This window comes from Equus caballus, chromosome 4 (genome assembly GCF_041296265.1).
Source record: "Equus caballus isolate H_3958 breed thoroughbred chromosome 4, TB-T2T, whole genome shotgun sequence".
Taxonomy (NCBI): domain Eukaryota; kingdom Metazoa; phylum Chordata; class Mammalia; order Perissodactyla; family Equidae; genus Equus; species Equus caballus.
The window spans coordinates 89,165,731-89,180,884 of NC_091687.1; positions in this window are offsets into that span (position 1 = coordinate 89,165,731).

A 15,154-nucleotide genomic window follows, 5' to 3' on the forward strand; every position below is an offset into this window, starting at 1 on the left:
ACACCAATGTTCATGCTAGCATAATTCACACTAGCCAAAAGGTGGAAACAACCCAAGTGTCCATCAACTGATGAATGGATAAACAAAATATAGTATATGTGTATGTGTGTACTTAAAAATGTTTAAAATGGTAAACTTCCTATTATGTATATTTTGCCACAATAAAAACAAAACAAAACAAACACTAAACTGGCTCTAGTAATTTTACACAAAGTAGATTTTAGACCCCTTCAGTGATTCTCCATAGTCTTATGGTCAAAGTCCATATTTTTTAGATGACACACAAGAAATTCTGTCTTCTCCTACTATCTCAACCCAATCTCTTACCATAGAAAGTGCTCTAGCCATTCTGAAGCACAGAATGTCTTCAAATATGCGATGTTGTCTCTTGCCTCTGAGTCTTTTTGCCTGGTATTCTTTCCCTTTGGAAAGTCCTTTTCTCATTCTTCACTCTTCCTTTGGGATAAAGATGGAAATCACTCACCTCTTTCTGGCAGCCTTCTCTGACTAACTCCTACCCAAAACCCAGACCTCGGGGGGTGCTCTTTCTAAATGCCTCCAAGGCACCATGAGTCTACCACGCCGTACTGGGATGGGTGATTTCCTTGCCCACCTCTTTCACTACCTTATCAACTCCTTGAAGGCAGGGATACCATATCCCATTCTTTGTATTCCTAGTGCCTGGTGTGGTACCTGGCATACAGTAGGCATGCAATAAATACTAGTCAAATGAATCAAATTCTGTGACAATGCTCATGAAGGCACATGGGAGACCCAAACACGGAGAGTCTTCCTCTTTATCACTCTGGTCATTTTCAACCTTTTTTTCTGCTGTCTAGTGTATCAGTGCAGAGGGCACAATCAAGAAGTATCTCCCAAACTGATGAATAATATTATTCTGTGATTGTTAAACTAGTGAAATCTACGTGCAATGGATGTGAATAAATGCCTGCAAATGTTGTCCTAAGGAACAGGATGTAGAGGCGTCTGGAAATTTAATCAAGGCGTGACGGAATGTGGAGGAAAGCCGTAACCTAATCAATGGCCTTAACAGCTGAAGAAAGACTATGTGAGCAGAAGCGGGGTGGTCTGTAGGGAGTGCTGAAAAGTGGAGCCAAGGAACAAACATTTGTCATTATGTCTCTAGCCCTGTCAAGGGAAAGAGTTGTTTTTTGACCATTAGATACAAATATGCAGTCCACCCTATATCCCTGTGGATGCCACAGAGCTCATCCAATTCCCTCCCTTTGTTCTGATTTCATGCTCACAAACAATTTCTTGATTATAATTTGGCTTTCCATGTAGATTTTCCAATGGGAGAGAATGCGCTGACCAGTCAACATGAACATCTGGTCCATTTGGCAAGGAGTGTCCTCTTTGTATATGAATGCATTGGTGTTCTGGTTTATACATCAGTCAGTTCATACACCCCAGGGGCTGCAGAGGTGCTCATTCTCCCAGCTCTCACTGAGACTGCCAGCGAGGTCCTGTTCCCCTTTGTTTGCACGCTCACTCAGCATGGGCTGAGGACAAAGGATCACAAGTCAGCCACAGCTCCTCCAGTTTCGAGCCCATTTTGCTTCAGACTTAAGTCTTCCTTGTAGGGGGAAGAGCTGTGGACACATAATCCATGTTAATGTGCGGGGTCTTTCCTTAGGACTTTCTCTCCTCTTCAGAAATCTGGCTTCTGCAAATGATACAGTTCTCATATTCTCATAGCATGATTCCTTGGTAATGTATTTATTTCCCTTAGTAATCATTTCCAAAGGCCAAAGATTAGGGAAAATACTTTCAGAGAACATGGTTAGAGTTGAGATGAGTCTGGCAAGGCCTTGCCCTGTCAAGGGCTCAGGCACAATTAGAATGGAAGAAGGAGAAGGAGACCAGCCTGTACCTGGTTGAGATAGTCTTGTGGAAATGGATGCTTGGACAATATCTGCAGGCCCTAAGTCCTTAACTAATGATTTTGGTAGTACTGTGGGCATTCTGCAGGGTACTTTGTCTCCATGGGCTGACTTGAGTTCCAGGAAAAGTTAAGGGCTAAGTTAACAGGATTGCTGAGAAGAAATGCCAAATGGATCAATGCTGGGCTGGAGAGAGGCCTTGAATACATTTTCAGGCTGAAAGGGAGATCCATAGAAAGTAGATGGAAGGAAAATAGGGTTGGTGAACTCTACTTTAAGAGGAAAAAAACCCTGAAAATTTGTAACTAAATGGAAGGAATTAGCATACATCTTCCCTTTCTACTAGGAATTGTATTTCAGGGTAAGCAAATAGCCCTACCTGATGAGGAAAAGCACCACAGGAAGAACACCAGCAAATTACCGTAGATGGAATTATACAGTAAGGAAAAACAATATTTTGGAAACTAATGAAAATATCGATTCAGGCAAGGCGCTTCAACTCGTGTTAAAAAAACTATCTGGTGAGAGGTTGTTGGGAGCGGATATGCATACAGTGCCAAAGCAACACACCACAGAAAGCTTTCCAGTGGCAAGGTGAAAAAAATGTACAATGAAGGAGTCAAGCTGTCATCACTCTCATATCCTGGATCCATCTTAGTATGACTAATAGACAGTCAACCAGATGTTACGTGTCCTCTGATGTGACTCGATATGGAGTATACAATATACGCTATGATACATTCTAGCCAAATATATTTAACTTGAATGTATAGTTTAGATATAATTTTTATTTTATGTGAAAAACAAGAGATGGAGGAACAAGCTGAACAATACCGTGAGGAAGCAACTAGACAAGTCCAGAGGGTAGAATATTCTGCAAGACAGCTGATCTGGCTTCTTCAACAGCCAGTGTCATGGAAAAGACACTGTGCTATGTTCAAAGAGACTTAAGGGACATCAAAACAAGATGTAATATATGATCCTGGATTGGATACTGATTTGGGCAAACCAGCTGTAGAGAACGCTTTTGGAACAAATGGGGAAGTTTGAATATGTATTGAATATTAGATGAAATTAAACTTATAGAACTGGCAGGGTGATTAAAAAAGATTTCAAAGATATATTTAGTAATATGTTATTTTGGTTAAAGCCTTACATATTACACATAAGCATAGAGAAAGATCTGAAAAGACATTAATAGGGTACTAGCAATAGTGTGTATCTTTTTTTATTGAGATATAATTCACATACCATAAAATTAATCCTTTTAGAATATACAGTTCAGAGGATTTTAGTATATTCACAAGGTGTGTCACTATCATCACTATATAGTTCCCAAACATTTTTATGACCCCACAAAGAAGCCCCATACCCATTTTTAATTACTCCCCATATCCCTTTTTCCCTACCTCTGGCAAGCAATGATCTACCTTCTGTCTCTATGGATTTGCCTATTGTGAATATTGCATATGCATGGAATCACACAATATGTGGCCCTTTGTGTCTGGCTTCATTCACTTAGCATAATGTTTTCAATGTTCATCCATACTGTAGCATGTATTAATACTTCATTCCTTTTTATGGCTGAATAATATTCAATTGTATGGGTATATCACATTTTGCTTATCCATTCATCAGTTGATGGACACTTGGGTTGTTTTAACCTTCTGGCTATTATGAATAATGCTGCTATGAACAATTGTGTACAAGTTTCTGTGTGAACATATGTTTTCAATTCTTTTGGATATATACCTAGGAATAGAATTGTTGGTCATATGGTAACTTTATGTTTAACTTTTTGAGAAAATGCCAAATTGCTTTCCAAAAGGGCTGTACCATTTTACGTTCCTACCAGCAATGTACTGGGGTTCCAATTTCTCCACATCCTTGCCAACAGTAGTTAGTATCTATCTTTTTTATTGAAGCCATCCTACTGTGTGTGAAGTGGTATCTCATTGTGGTTTTGATTTTCATTTCCCTAATAGCTAATGCAGTTGAGCATCTTTTCACGTCTTTATTGGCCATTGTATATCTTGTTATCATTGTATATCTTCTTTGTAGAAATGTGTATTGAAGTTCTTTGTGGGTTTAAAAATCATGTTGTCTATTGTTGAGCTCTAAGTGTTCTTTTATATATTCTGGATATTAGGCTCTTGTCATACATGTGATTTTCAAATATTTTCTCCTGTTCTGTGAATTGTTTTCTCACGTTCTTTTTTAATTTTTTAATTTTTAGATTTTATTTTTCCTTTTTCTCCCCAAAGCCCCCCTGGTACATAGTTGTGTAGTTTTAGTTGTGGGTCCTTCTAGTTGTGGCATGTGACGCCTCCTCAGCATGGCCTCATGAGCAGTGCCATGTCCGCCCCCAGGATTTGAACCAGTGAAACCCTGGGTCGCTGAAGCGGAGCGCGTGAACTTAACCACTCGGCCACGGGGCCGGCCCCTTTTCATGTTCTTAATGGTATGCTTTGAAGCACAAAAGTTTTTAATTTTTATAAAGTTCAACTTAATCTATTTTCTGTTGTTACTTATGCCTTTGGTGTCATGTCTTAAAAACCATGCCTAATCCAGATTCATGAAGATTTACTCCTATATTTCCTCCTAAAAGAGTTTTATAGTTTTAGCTCTTACATTTAGGTCTTTGATTCATTTTGAGTTAATTTTTGTATATAGTATGAGGTAGGTGTCCAATTTCATTCTTTTGCACGTGAGTATCCAGTTGCCCCAGAAACTTTTGTTGAGAGGACAATTCTTTCCCACTGCATTGTCTTGGGGACGATTTGTCAAAAATCAGTGAACTCTCGATTCTATTCATCTATGTGTTTATTTATCTATGTGTCTATTCATTCTCTATGACATCATGAATACTATAACATTGTAGTGAGTTTTGAAATTGGGAAATGTGAGTCTCCCAAATTTGTTCTTTTTCAAGATTGTTTGGATTTTCTGAGTCTCTTGCATTTCCACTTGAATTTTAGGATGATTTTGTCAATTTGTGCAAAAAAGGCATTTGGGATTTTGGTAGGGATTGCATTGAATCTGTAGATCAATTTGGGGAGTATTGCCATCTTAACAAAAATAAATCTTTCAACCACGAGCACAGTATGCCTTTCCATTTATTTAGGTCTTCTTTAATTTATTTCAACAATGTTTTTGTAGTTTTCATTGTGCAACTCTTGCACTTCTTTTGTTAAATTCGTTGCCAAGTATTTTTTGATGTTATTGTAAATGGAATTATTTCCTTAATTTTATTTTTGAATTGTTCATTGCTAGTGTGTAGAAATACAACTAATTTTTAAATCATGTATCCTGTAATCTTGCTAAACTCGTTTATTAGTACTGATAGTTTGTGTGTGTGTGTGTGTATTCTTAAGGATTTGCTATATACAAGATCATGTTATCTACAGAGAGTATTTTTACTTTTTCCTTTCCAATCTGGATGTCTTTTATTTCTTTTCCTTGCTTATTTGCCCTACCTAGAACTTGCAGTACAATGTTGAATAGAGGTGTCAAGAGCAGACACCCTTGTCTTGTTCCTGATCTTAGGGAGAAAAGCCTTTAGTCTTTTACCATTAAGTGTGATGTCAGCTGCGCCTTTTTTGTTGATGCCCTTTTTCAGGTTGAGGAAATTCCTTCTATTTATGGCTTGTCGAGTGTTTTTATCATGAAAGGGTGTTGAAGTTTGTCAAATGCTTGTCTACATCTATTGATATGATTGTGTTGTATTGTGCTTTATTCTATTAGTATAATGTATTAAATTGATTTTCATATATTGAACCAAACTTACATTCTGTCATCCTTCTTATCTGCTGCTAGATTCAGTTTTCTGGTATCTTATTGAGGATTTTTGCATCTAAATTCATAAGGGATATTGGTCTTTAGTTTTCTTTTCTTGTAATATCTTTGTCTAGTTTTGATATCAGAGTAATAATGACCTCACAGAATGAGTTGGGAAGTGTGCCTTCCTCCCCTGTTTTTTGCAACAGTTTGTGAAGGATTGGCGTTAATTCTTCAAACATTTGTAGAATTCTGGTTTGGGGCTTTTCTTTGTGCGAAGTTTTTGATTACTAATTCAGTCTCTTTACTTGTTATAGGTCTATTCAAAATTTTTATTTCTTCTTGAGTCAGTTTTCATAGTTTGTGTCTTTCTAGGAATTTGTGCATTTCACCTAGGTTATCTAATTTGTTGGCATGCAACTGTTCATAGAATTTCCTTATAATCCTTTTTATTTCTGTAAGGTAACTAGTATTGTCCCCTCTTTCATTCTTGATTTTAGTAATTTGATCTTCTCTCTTTCCTTGATCAGCCTTGCTAACGTTTTGTCAATTTTGTTGATCTTTTCAAAGAACCAACTTTCAGTTTCATTGATTTTCTCTGTTGTTTTTCTAGTCTCTATTTCATTTATTTCATCTCTAATCTTTACTATTTCGGTCTTTCCATTTGCAGTGGGTTTAGATTGCTCTTTTTTGTTAGTTTCTTAGCATGGGAGGTTTGATTATTGACAGGAAAATGTTCTTCTTTTTGAGTATAGCTATTTACAGCTATATATGTCCATGTAAGCACTGCTTTCACTGCATCCCATAAGGTTTGGTATGTTCTGTTTTCATTTCATTCATCTCAAAGTATTTTCTAATTTCTCTCATGATATTTTCTTTGACCTGGTGGTTAATTCAGAGTGTGTTGTTTTTCCAAACATTTGTGAATCCCCCAAATTTTCTTCTTTTTTATTTCTAATTTCAGTCCATTTTGGTCAGGGAGCATACTTTGGATGATTTCAATGCTTTTAAATTTATTAAGACTTATTTTATAGTCTAACATATAGTCTAACCTGGTGAACGTTCCATGTGCGTTTGGGAAGGATGTGTATGCTGATGTTGGAGTGTTCTATAGATGTCTGTCAGATCTAGTTGGTTTAGAGCGTTGTTTAAGTCTTCTGTTTCCTTGCTAATCTGTCAAGTTGTTTTACCCATTATTGAAAGTGGGTTATTGAAATTTCCAACTTTTGTTGAATTGCTGATGGTGTCCCACAGATCTCTGAGATTCCTTTCATTTTTCTTTGTTCTTTTTTCTTTCTATTCCTTAGACTAGATAAACTCAACTGAACCATTTTCAAGTTTGCAAATTATTTCTTCTGCCTGTTCAGATCTGTTTTAGACCCCCTCTAGTGACTTTTTCATTGCCATTATAGTAGTTTTCAACTATAGAACTTTTATTTGGTTCGTTTGTTTTTTGATATAATGCCTACCTCTTTATCAATATTTTCTATTTGGTGAGACATTGTTCTCATAGTTTCCTTTAGTTTTTTTAGACATGATTTCTTTTCATTCTTTGAAAATATTTATAATAGTTTATTTAAATCTTTGTCCTTTCAATCCAACATCTGGTCTTCCTCTGGGAGTTTTTATTAGTTGCTTTTTCCCTCTGTGTATTGACCATATGTTCTTAGTTATTTTCATGTCTCATAATTTTTTACTGAAAATTGGATGTTTTAAATAATATAATATGGTAATCTGGAATTCAGATTGGCAATCTGGAATACAATCTGTAAATCAGATTCTCTACCCTCCCAGGTTTGTCATTGCTGTTGCTGTTTGTTATTGTTTGTTTGTTTAGTGGCTTTTTCTGAACACATTTTGTAAAGCCTGTTTTCTTTTTGTCTGTGACCACTTAAGTCTCGCCTTTGGTAACCAAGTGGTCAACTAGTAATAGAACAGAGATCTCCTTGGAGCCAATAAGTCTCCCAGTCTTTGCAGAGGAGCTCAATGTGTATACTGGGGCATGCCTTCAACACTCAGGCAGTTGAAAATTCTTCCTTAGCCTTCACTTCTTGCTTGCACAGAGCCTCAAGGTCAGTAAAAGTGAGCTCTTAAGGTCTTTGTTGATCATGTGCACAGCCCTGGCCATGAGCACAGCCCTGTGTTTGCATGTGGCCTTCTGGATTCCCAGGAATATGCAGATCTTTTTACAGCCCCTATAGATATTTCATTCTGGAAAATGAGATTTTGCACTGGATGAAACCTGAGTCAGTCAAATAAAGACAGCTTTGCAAATGGGATCCCCCACGGAACCATCAGATAGGTCAAATAATGACAATTCTTTATGAATAAGGCTTTGAAGGAGCTCCAACTGCATTCTGCCTCTCTGATGGCTGCCGTGCTGCTGGTTTTCACTGTAATGATGGGCTATTGGTTTTCAAGGCTCCTATGGCGCTTGAAAGAGGTGCATGGGATCAGAGCAAGTTAAATTATCACAAAACTCATAGTTCTTACTGAGATTCATCTGTTTTTCTTGAATAACGCTTTTTGAGTTGCCATAAGACTTTGTTTAAATTTCAGAGTTCTGGAAAAGTTGATTCTGATTATTTTGCTAGTTTTTTCAGTGCTTTTATAGAGGAGAGGATTTGGAGGTTCTTAGTCCTCTATTTTTTTTTTTTTTTTTGAGGAAGATCAGCTCTGAGCTAACATCTACTGCCAATCCTCCTTTTTTGCTGAGGAAGACTGGCCCTGAGCTAACATCCGTGCCCATCTTCCTCTACTTTATATGTGGGACACCTGCCACAGCATGGCTTGCCAAGCGGTGCCATGTCCACACCCGGGATCCCAAATGGCAAACCCCGGGCCGCCGAAGCGGAACGTATGCACTTAACTGCTGTGCCACTGGGCCGGCCCCAGTCCTCTATTTTTGCTAACATCACTCAGTAGCAGTAATCTCTTGGTGATGGGCATGTAGCATTTTATTTTGTAGTTTTGGTTTGTCTATATTTTCTAGTGTTCCACAATACACATGTGATGTGTCTGCAATAAGTAGCCATTTACATAAAAAATAAAATCTAAAACTAATGTTCATGGAATTTTAGTTGCCATCTCAGTGAATTTTGCTCTTCAGACCAGGGACCATAAGTTAGGCACTTCTTTAATTTTCCCTTATTGTTTTTCTCAGTTATCATTGTCTATTTACCTCTTACAACTAGAAGTAAAGCCTTTAAAATAAAAAGTCTGTCTGCATTTTTGTGGGGGCAACAAAGAGAGTGCTGTGGTGACCATGAGTCTCTAGTTAGTTTTGAGAGAGAGAACTCCCTGGGGTGGGGAGGTTATTGTTAGAGTGACCATATGTCCTGATTTTCCTGGGACAATCTCAGTTTATATCTGTTGCCACAGTGTAATAATTAACAGCACCCACTTTACACTCTCAAAAGTGTTTCAGTTTGGATGATAAATTTTATGACCACCCTAGTTAATGACAGCCAGCCGTAGTGGTCTAGTGGTTAAGATTCAGCACTCTCACCACTGCATCCTGGGTTCATTTCCCAGTTGGGAACCACACCACCCGTCTGTCGGTTGTCATACTGTGGTGGCTGTGTGTTGTGATGATGCTGAAAGCTATGCACTGGTTTTTCAAATACCAGTAGGGTCACCCATGGTGGACAGGTTTCAGTGGAGCTTCCAGAATAAGACAGACTAGGAAGAAGGACCTGACCACCCACTTCTGAAAAAATTGACCATGAAAACCCTATGAATAGCAGCAGAGCATTGTCTGATATAGCACTGAAAGGTGAGAATGGGGCAAAGATGCTGGGCAGGGTTCAGCTCTGCTGTACACAGCATCGCTAGGAGTCAGAATCAACGGCACTAACAACAACAACAACAAAGTTATTGACAGCAGGAGGTGAGGAAGTCAGCAGATAACTCAGGGACTGCTGCAAGAACAGAAAACATGAGGAACCAGTCTAGTGGCAAGAATGGAGCTGGTGATGAACAGTTGAAAGGCTGAGCATGGCTCTCCAATAAAGGCATCAATGTTTCCACCACAGTTTCTCAAGTCTCTCTTGAACCCCCATCTTGAGTGAGTTCGTTCAAGCTGATTCCTCCCGACTTGCTACAAAGCCGTCACTAGATCCTTCTCCCACCTGCTTTGGCCAGCAGGGGAAATCAGGCCCGCCTCTAAACTCATGCAGATGTTTCCCATTTATTGCTGGTGAGAACAGCCACATGGTAATCTTTCTATGGGCTCCTTGAGCCAGGGTGTAGCTTGGGATTTGTGATGCTGAATTATCTAGTAAAGGAAATCCTGCTATAAATGGTCTTCCTGGTGTCAGTGGCTTGGCTGAAGTGCAGGGAGAGAGGCTCACGTTGGCTGCAAGGACCTAGGTAAGCAATCAGGTTTAGAAGCATGGAAGCTGCGTCCTGCTGCCTAGAGATTAGTGAGAACAGGTTCCCAGGATTCAGGATGGCTCTTAAATGCAAAATGGGGCCCTGGTGAAAAGCCTCCTTTGGATGCCTCTGGTTCGAGGGCAGGCAGCACCTTTCACTAGTTTCCTGTTTTTGGAGGAGGGGAATTCTCCTGGTCTGGGGCAAATATCTGGATGTTGCTCCCTGGGAAAATAAAATACAACAAATCCCAGAATCCACTGTGATTGCCACAGCAATGTAAACCCTTTCTACGAAAGAAATCTTTCAACAGAGTGGTCAGGAAGCAAGGGTGACATCATCATCTGAATGCCTGTTCTGACCCTCACATGCAATCATGCAGGCATGGACCTGGGGTGTTGAAAATGCAAGGCTCTTTCAAAAAGAGCTGGTGATTAAGTGTGGAGCAAATTGGCAGGTGAGTTGAAGTCACTCACATAATATTAACCCATATTTGACAAGATTCAGCTGGAGGGAGAATTGTTTAAAAGGTATTCTTTTTTTTTTTGAGGAAGATTAGCCCTGAGCAAACTACTGCCAATCCTCCTCTTTTTGCTGAGGAAGACTGGCCCTGAGCTAACATCCATGCCCATCTTCCTCTACTTTATACGTGGGATGCCTACCACAGCATGGTGTGCCAAGCAGTGCCACGTCCGCACCCGGGATCAGAACCAACAAACCCCAGCCGCTGAGAAGTGGAACGTGCGCACTTAACCACTGCACCACCGGCTGGCACCTAAAAGGTATTCTTAAAGTATCTACAAAATTGTCTGCCTTATTTATGTTTTTTTCTCTTTTATTCAGTTAATCTATTGAATTATATCAGTTGATTTTCAAATGTTAAGCCAGTCTTCCGTTCTTGGGATAAACTCCCCTTGGTCATGATGTATTATCATTTTTATATATTGCTGCATTTAATTTATTAATATTTTATCTATGTTTATGTAGATACATACAGATTATGTATCTATGTTCAGGAGGGATATTGGCCTGGATTTTATTTCCTTGTAATGTGTTAGGTTTCAGTATCAGGGTATTGCTGGTCTCATAAAATGAGTTGAAAAGTGTTCCCTCCTCTATTTTCTGAAAGCGTTTGTGTAAGACTGGTGTGCTTTCTTCCTTAAATGTTTAATAAAAACCAGTGAAACCACCTGGGCCTGGAGTTTTCCTTGTGGGGAGATATTTTACACTCACATTTATTGAGTTATAATTTACATGCAATAAAATGCACCGATTTTAAGCATACAATCCAGTGAATATTGACAAATGTATAGATCCATGTAACCACACCTGCAATCAATCCTATTACCCTTAAAAGTTCCCCAATGCCCCTGTCCAGGCAATACACGTTTCCCCTCTCCTATCCTACCGCTGATCTGCTTTCTGTCACTATAGATTAGATTTGCATTTTCCAGTATTTCATTTAGATGGAATCATATGGCATGATGCTTCTCATTGCTCATCATACTGTTTTTTGAGATGTTGCTGTAGGTTTTTGAGAGGTTGCTGTAGGTCCGCTATAGGGATACCACAATTTGTGTATCCATTCACCTGTTAATTGATATTTGGGTTGTTTTCAGATTTTAGCCATTATGAATAAAGCTGCTATGAATATTCATGTACAACCCTTTGTGTGGGCATATATTTTTATTTCTCTTGGGTAAAGAGGAGTAGAATTGCTGAATTGTATGGTAAGTGTATGTTTAAATTTATAAGGAATTACCACTGTTTTCTAAAGTGGTTGTACCATTTTGTATTCCCACCAACAATATATGAGAGTTCCAATTTCTCCACATCTTCTTCAACACTAAGAATGACCCCTTTTAAAATTATAATCGTTCTAGTGGGGTTAGTGGTAATTTATTGTAGTTTTAGTTTGCATTTCCCTGATGACTAATTATACTGGATTTTTTTATATGCTGATTAACTAATTATATACCTTATTTTGTGAAGACCTCTTCAAATCCTTTGCCCATTTTTAGATTGGGTAGTTTGTTTTCTTGTTAATGAGTTGTAAGAGATAAATATATATATTCTGGATACAGGTTCTTTGTCTGATATAGGTGTTGTGAATATTGCTTTTTTAGGTTATCAATTATTATTATAAATTGTATTTTTCAAGGTTTTTCTCCATTTCATCTAGGTTGTCAAATTTATTCAAAATATTATTTTGCTATTTTAATGTTTATAGGATTGTCGTGATAACACTTTTTTCTATCCCTAATATTGGTGATTTGTGTTCTTTATTCCTAGATCAGTCTAGCTAAGGGTTTGTTAGTTTTGTTGATCCTTTTAAAGAAGCACTTTTTTACTTTGTTAATTTTTCCATTAACTAAGTCTTTTCTCTTTTGTTAATTTCTGCTCTTATCTTTATTATTTCTTTCCTCTTATGGATTATGGGGTTACTTTGCTCTTCTTGTTCTAGTTTCTTAAGGTGGAAACTTAGGGCATTGATTTCAGATCTTTCTCTTTTTGATAAGGTTTAAGTTTCTCTATAAGCATTGCCTTAGCTGCATCCCAGAAATTTTAATATGTTGTATTTTCATTGTCATTCAGTTAAAAATATTTACTCATTTTCCTTGTGATTTCATCTTTGATCCAGAAATTATTATATTTATCATTTAATTTCCTTCTATTTGGGGTTATCTTGGCCATATGAAAGAAACTTAAACTCCCATTGACATTTGATTTACATCTAGACACCTTTAATTCTTATTGCCTACCTGTGTTTGTTGCCTCCTGTGGCATCTGCTAAAGCTTACCCACGCCCAGGCCCCACAAGCACATGTGCCCTGTTGTTGCCTCCTTGAAGGTTCAGGCTTGGTGGGAACTCTTTCAAATCTTACACTGGCAGCATTTTCCCTTATAAAATGTTGTGCATTCACTATTCACTCTATTCTGGACTTTCTCTCTGAGAGATCAATCCACTCCATCACCCACCTTGGGACTTCTACTTCTTTGAGTAATTAATGTTTATTTGTTCATACTAAACAATGACTGTCATATTGACATCCAGACATAAAGTTGGGGCATCTCCATGTTACGGTAGAATTGCTATAACAGGGGTTTTATTGAGTTCTAATTTAATGACTTTGTGGTCAGAGAATATACTGTATGATTTCCCTCCTTTTACATTTGTTGAAACTTGTTTTATGGCCCAACATATAATTTATAGTGGTGACTGTACCATGTGAATTTGAAAAGGATGGCCATTCTAGAATCACAGGGAGTAGTACTCTACAAACGTCAATTAGGTCAATTTGGTTAATAGTGTTGTTCAAGTCTTCTATGTCTTAACTAATTTTCTGTCTATTTGTTCTGTTACTGAGAAGGGAAGGCTGAAATCTCCAACTATAATTGAGAATTTATATAATTCTTCTTTTAGTTCCATTGGTTTGCCTCATATATTTTAAAGCTCTGTTATTAGATGCAAACACATTTAGTTTTACTACATCTAAATGAATTGAGTATTTTATCATTATGAAATATCCTTATGGCAGGGAGAATTCTAAGATGACCCACAAAATTTCTTTCCCCTCTGGTATATGACCTGAATAATCTCCGGGACTGTTAGTGTGATGGATTTTACTCCTAGGATTAGATTATCTTATATTGGCACTATTGACTTTAAAATGGGGAGATTATCTTGGATAGGCCTGACCTAATCTCATGAAAGGAGAGAGTTTTCTCCAGATGGTCACAGAAGAGGAGTCAGATATTTGAAGCATGAGAAGGATTCAATGCCCTGTTGCTGGTTTGAAGATGGAAGGTACCATGTGTCAAGGAATGAGGGTAACCTCTAGGAACTGAGAGTGACCCCTGGCTGACAGCAAGCAAAGAAAGAGGGAACTCAGTTATACAATCACAAGGAATTGAATTCTTCCAAGAGTGGGCTTGAAAGCAGATTTTTTTCCCCAAAGCTTCCAGATGAAAACTCAACCTGACTGATGTCAGCCTTGTGATACCCTGACTTGAGAAAGTAGTTATGCCATGTCAGACTTCTAAGATACAGATGTGAACTAATACGTGGGTGTTTTAAGCAGCTATGGTTGTGGTAATGCATCATGCAGCAATAGAAAAACCAATGTAGTCCTTTCTCTGGCAATATGCCTTATTCTAAAGTTGCTTTCTCTGATTATTTTATGGTTCCTCTAGATTTCTTGTGATTAGTGTTTGTGTGTTATATGTCTTTCCGTCTTTTTATTTTAGTCTAAATGTTATTTTATATATCAAATGTGTTTCTTGTGGTCATCATATAGTTGGGTTTTGTTTTGTTATTCACTCTGACAATCTCTGCCTTTTAATTGAGTATTTTTACTTACTTCCACTTAATTTAATTACATATCTGATCTTTCTTATGTCTACCATCTTGCCGTTGCTTTTCTATTTGTTTCATCTGATTTTTGTTCTCTTTTTCTGCCTTGTTTTGCTGTAGTTATGTATTTTTTAGTGTTTCATTTTGTTTCCTCTCTTGCGTTAGTAATTATGGCTCTTTGTTTTATTTTTCTGTGGTTGTTCTATATCTTATAATATCCGTCTTTAATTTATTACACTGTACCTTCAAATAATGTTATATTTAATAGTAAGTATGCAACTGTAAACTTCTATATACCCTTCCTGTCATTTGTGTTCTTGTTGTTATACATTTTACTGCTACATATATAAATCTCACAGTACATTGTTAATATTTTAAACGGTCAAGTATACTTTAAAGAAATTATAAAAATGAGAAGATTTATTTATTTTAACCCACACACTGGCCATTTCTGATGACTTTGTGTCTGTGTAGATCTGAGGTTCCTTCCCTCAAGAAGGAATCATTTTCCTTCAGATTAAAACATTTCATCAACATTTTTTGTACTACAGCAGTGCTAGAGACAAGACTAGACTTACAGAATAGTTGAAAAGGTAACATAGAGAATTCTAATAAACTCCTATTTCCTCTATTATTAACATCTTGCTTTACCATGGTTCATTTGTCAAAACTAAGAACCCAACATTAGTACATTTCTATTAACTAAACTCCAGAGCTTTATTTAGATTTCAGGAGTTTTTCCACTAAT